This window comes from Anomaloglossus baeobatrachus, chromosome 11 (assembly GCF_048569485.1).
Source record: "Anomaloglossus baeobatrachus isolate aAnoBae1 chromosome 11, aAnoBae1.hap1, whole genome shotgun sequence".
Lineage (NCBI taxonomy): Eukaryota > Metazoa > Chordata > Amphibia > Anura > Aromobatidae > Anomaloglossus > Anomaloglossus baeobatrachus.
Window position 1 is genome coordinate 139,122,172 of NC_134363.1, and position 6,000 is coordinate 139,128,171.

Genomic DNA, 6,000 nt, shown 5'->3' on the forward strand with positions numbered 1-6,000 from the left:
ATTATCTTATGCTTTCTATGGTGGTTGTGACCCTTCACAACCACAATCGGTGAGTGTATAATTTTATATACTAACCTGTTGTTTATCTGGTAAAACCCTATTAGCGCTTTTGTTTTTTTAGCTCTATTCCTACCCGTTAGAGCAAGAGGATCTGTAGCTTTAAGATATGATGATGTGTATGTCCAGATTTCCATATGTCATTCAGCTATTAGGTCAGGTTTTTCTATCTATTTTCCTACCAAATTTTGGGGGCCACCAACCTTCTCTGCCTCCAACATGTCCAGTAATCAGATCCAGCAGCAATCTGTTGACAAAAAAATTGTGCGAACACAACTTTCTTGTCCGTTTTGAAAAAAATGAATTTTGCAGGGAGTCTATGGACAACGGATCCATTAACGGATTGCTATTTAGCCATCTGTTTTTCTTGCATTTGTAAAGGATACGTTTTTTGCCTTGTCGATCCATTTCAAGTGGAAGATACTGATTTTTCGTTTTATAAGACGCACTGGATTATAAGACTCACCCCAAATTTAGAGAGATAAAAGAGGTAAAAAAAAAAAGGGTCCGTCTTATAATCCAGTGATGTCTTACCGGGGGGGCAGCGGCGATGGAGTGGGGTCACAGGAGGCAGAGGTGGTGGTGGAGTAGGGCGCTGCTGCGGGCAGTGCAGGGAGGGTCAGTGGGGGGGTGTGGCAGCGGTGGTGGAGCGGGGTAACAGGAGGCAAGGGTGGTGGTGGAGTAGGATGATGCTGCAGGCGGTACGGTGAGTGTCCCAGATGATCGTTGCGAGCGCTGTGAGGTCGGAACATCCAGAAACTGACAGCAGTGCAGGATTCAAAGAAATGGTGCCTGGAGTCGGCCCGTGTACAGGTTGTGCTATCTGCTCAGTAACGAGATGAGATCTCATCTGCGCATGTGTGACGCCTCTGGACTATCAGGTCGTCACAGGGTATTGCACAATCTGCCCTCCCGTGCAGTATCCACCTCCTTCTTAGTTATGGGTCCCTAACCACATGGTGTTGCCTACATCAGCTAATCAAATCCTAGATACACCCTGCACCACACCCACCAGACACACCAGTGGACGGCCTGAGTGGAATAGAGTCGCTCACCTGTGGGGTCAGGGAGGGGAGGTGAAGAGTGTAGTGAGTAGTCAGTAGAGAGTTGGAGAGTAGCCCTCTAGCTGTGAGGAGCACTGAGGAGGTCGGAAGCAGGGACTCCCATAAGGAGACTGTCTAGGTGGCAGACGGTAGTCTGGGCCTAGAGGAGTTGGACCCCCGATTGCAGGGGATCGTGGCAAGGGGCTCGGATCTGTCAAGCAGTACAGCCAGCGGCCTTGCACCATCACCGGGCTGGGACCAAGGCACGACGGGGTACATAGACCCTAGGTCGGGGAGTAAATGCATGCAACCTGATAATTAACCCGTGGAGAACGGAGCCTTCAAGATTCGTTCTCAACCACTTCAAAATCGGGGCTTAGCATAACGAGGGGGATAAGACTTTCCTTTCGGAAACGGTCCAGAAAATCCCAAGCGTGAACTATGAGAGCAAGCTCCCTCACTTAGCCATAGTGGGGAGCGGGACACGGCAAGTTTCACACTACCGGGACCACCAGAGAACTAAACTTAGTGCCAGGAGGCAGGTCACGGATCACCAGGCAGCACCATTGGGGACGGGACCCGAACTAAGCTCCCCTCAGCAGCAGCAGTGTCCAGAGATTTGGTTTACTCGGTTGTCGGTGTCAGCTTAATGGACTGAGTGAGTACAAGAGTGATGCCTGCATCCCACGGCCTCCTACACACCGAATCCCAGGGCATTCCCCCTACCTGTGGAGGGTTCTAACACCTGGCTGCCCCGTTCCATCATCTCCGGGTACTCCCAACTGCAGCGGTGGTACTCCTACTTACCACACACCACGGGTGGCGTCACAAACTCTATAATCCCGTGTAAATCCCCCCTTCATTTGAGTGGCCGCACGACCCCCGGGTCCGGAGACCCTCAAGCCACTGAGAACCCGGATTCGAGCAGCTCAGCTGCTGCCACGGGGTCGGCACACATGCGCCACCTCCGGTTGCCATTTTCCTTAAGTCCGCTGTTGGGAGATCAGTGGGTCGGAGGTTGGGCATGCGCAGATGAGATCTTCAGCCAAGAGCTCCATCTGTGCACACGTCAACTCCGGGTGCCATTATTTGAAGCCCGCACCGCCATTTTCAGGATGGCCTCTGCCTCACCGCCCACAGCAAGCACTAGCACCACCCGCAGAAAGCATTAGCACTGCCCGCAGCACAGCGCACAGCCCACAACATTGCCTCGCCTCCTGTGACCATTTTCCACCCCCCCCCGATAAGATACATTCGGCTTTTAAAATTCCCCCCTCATTTGAAAGGGGCATTTTATAATCCGAAAAATACGGTAAATACCAATCAGTAATGGATCAGTTTTCCATACACTTCCATGTTAAAAAAAACAGATTCTGCAAAAATCCATTTTTTCAAAAAGGATCAAAAAATTTGTGCTTGCACAATTTTTTTTGCCGATGATTACCGGACATGTGGACTCAGCCCAATGTCTGTCCTAATCAGGAACTTCTTGAGGGAATCCTATGCAGACTTGTACAACTGTGAAACCCCCTAATCTGACAGCTAGGAACAAAGTTGACAAATGTGCTGTAAACTGAGCACAAAAATTGTGCACTGTGCACTAATCCAGTGCGAAATTTGTAAAACTTTAGAATAATTGTATGCAATTTTTGACCAGCAGGTGGCGATCTCGTGCCTTGTCTAGCACAGGGCCACTGGCTGAGCTGCTCTTTGCATGTGCAGCGCTTATCCTACTAATTTGGTAAGAATACAGACTAGTATTTATGACTCCATTGACTTGTAAAAGCTTCAGATACCTACAGGAACACTTTGAATCTAATGCATAAGCCTATATTCTGTATACAGGTGTAATGTTATATTTACCCTGGACATAGATCAAATGCATAATCTAATCAGTTGAGAACTGAAATAGTACTTATCCTGAAAGTCAATATTGCTGGTGACTTGATTGTCAATATTTTTGGTCAATATTGACTTTTAGGATTGCTACATCCCAATAGATGGCCATAGAGTTCCAGCTATTTGCATGTTTAAATTCCCAGAGCAGCATTACATGGCCTATAAGTCTCCCTACACCAAATGGCACTCTGTGCAAGAGAAATGTTCACTGTCAAAGGCTTCTCACCCAGATACATCAGTGCTCCTGCTTTGCACTGATGAGGGGCAAACACCCAGAAACATGTCAGCAAATTATTGACTTATTAGCCTAATGCGGGCGTCACACGAGACGAGCTATCGCGTGATGCATCGTCGGGGTCACGGTTTTCGTGACGCACATTGCGACATCGTTTCGTGTGACACCTCCGAGCGACGCAGTATCGTTCACAAATCGTGAGTCGTGTACTCGTCGCTTATTTTAAAAAAATTGTTTATTTTTAATGGCACTGTAATGCCTGCCTGGATCCACAGACTTAGATGGGCTGTAATGGGGAGGCTAGAGGGAAGCCACTCACCAAGCAGGACCCCCAGAACCCTGAAACCCTTTAACCCCTATACAGGGATTTGGAATTACACAGGGCCCAAGGTGATCACTACCTGTGGAAGGCTGCAGTCCGATGTGAGTAGTAGTCAGGCAGGGTCAAACCAGGAATTGCGGAACAGGGACAGAATCGGCAGACAAGGATGTAGTCAGAAAACGTAGCAGAGGTCAAATCCGGATCGGGCAGCGAGGTACAAAAACAGCAGGCAGGAGGGTAGTCAGAAAACACGCAGAAGTCAGCACACAGGAATCACAAAACAGAATAGGGCAGACCAGGAGCCAGGAAATCAGAACTATCTCTGGCAGAGGTCAGCAGACAGGAGGGGAACTAAGAAGGGTGTGGTGTCTTCCCATTGGCTGCAGATGAACGCTGGCAACTGTAGCTGGAAGACACACGACACCCACAGTCAGCCAGTGGTGCTGCAGGTCCCAAGCTAACCCAGCCCAGTGGATGATCGGAGCCTGCGCCCACCGGTGCCGCTGGCATCGACTCCTCTCCCATCATCAGCACCATCCACGGCAGGAACACGGCGCCGCCTGGCGATCGGAGCAGAAGTCTCTGGAGCAGACTCCGGTGGCGACGTAACAGGCGCCGGTTGTTCATTGTACCTGGGGCAGCACACATCGCGCCAAGTGACACCCCGGGAACGATGAACACAGCTTACCTGCATCCCGCGGCTCCTGCCGGCAATGCGGAAGGAAGGAGGTGGGCGGGATGTTACGTCCTGCTCATCTCCGCCCCTCCGCTTCTATTGGCCGGCCGCTGTGTGACATCGCTGTGACGCCGAACGTCCCTCCCCCTTCAGGAAGTGGATGTTCGCCTCCCACAGCGAGGTCGTATGGAAGGTAAGTACGTGTGACAGGGGTTTAACGACTTTGTGCGCCACGGGCAACTAATTGCCCATAACGCACAAACAACGGAGGCGGGTACGATCGCTCATGCGATCGCACGATAGATCGTACCGTGTGACGCCCGCATAAGAGAAGGCTCGTTAAAGGGTTGATATTGACTTTTAGGATTTCCACTCTGTCCTCTTCCTCAATGAAGAGGCAACTTCTATTAAGCTCTAATCAAAATTCACAGCGTTCCTCCGAGGTCGGCTACTTATGCTGCTCTTTCTTTTGATAGTTATAGTGAGGAACAGCTAAATTATGGCATATAATAATGGCAGCCTCCCAGTCCCTGACCCCTCCTCTAGCCAGTGGCGTAGCCCCATCCACAGACTATTTGTACGGAGTAGTCATACACACTGGACCAGTTGGAAGCCTGGATGCCAGCTGTTTTACACAGCAGACACCCTTAACTCTAATCGCAACAATGTAATCCCTTAGAAGATGATGTGGTGAACAACAACCATGGCATCTAAATGGTTAGACAAGGGGGCCCTCTGTCACCCCCATTAGGGCCCCGCAACATAATTGGAGGAATCGGATAGATTATTTAATGGCAGCCGGGGTCCCAAATCGAGCTTCACTTTGGAGCCCCCAGACTTCTGTATATGTCCTTTCCTGTAGCTCTTCATTTTGTAGTTTAGTTTTCTCATTCACATTAATGCAGGCAATGTTCTAGGGCAATGGCAAGCTGAATAGAAAAATATGGGACATTTCCCCTTGAGGTCCCATAGAACCCACTGAGGATCAGGTTTAATTATTAGATAACAAATATATAGCTGCACTCTGAGACACTAAGGTATGCAAACACTGAATATAGGAATTTTGATATGCATTACTGCTAAGGAACTACATTTAAAAATTGAGACACTTAGCCCATAAAAAAGCCCAGTTTTATGTGTGCCCAGCAGCCAGCGTCAAGGCGTATCTCTTATGCTGGATCCCTACCTAATTCCTCTACCTAGGCTGAAAAACTTGCAATTTTACTTTTGTTTACATCTCATTGCCTAGGATACCAACCACTGCTGATGTCTAGCTTTTAGGCCACTGCACTGAAACTGGCCAGGATTAGGTGGTAACAGTGGATTCCAGCAATCCTGACCAGCTTAAAAAACATGCGTACAAGCTCAATAGAAAAGAGGTGGGAAGTGCTGCGTATGCTCTGCTTTCTGCGGTCTAGCAGCGGTGCTCGGTCTCCAAGAGAATGAGATGTAAACAATAGAAATGAAAGCAGACTGTCTGGATCAGTAGTCAGGTGTCAGTGATCAGTTATCAGTTGTCAGTGATCCGATGTCAGTGATCAGATGTCAATGATCAATGTCAGTGATCAGGTGTCAGTGATCAGATGTCAGTGATCAGATGTCATTGATTAAGTGTCAGTTGTCAGTGTTCAGTTGTCAGTGATCAGATGTAAGTTGTCAGTGATCAGTTGTCAGTGATTAGTTGTCAGTGACAAGTTATCAGTTCTCTGTGATCAGTATCAGAGATCAGTTCGCAGTGATCAGTGATCAGATGTCAGTGATCAGATGT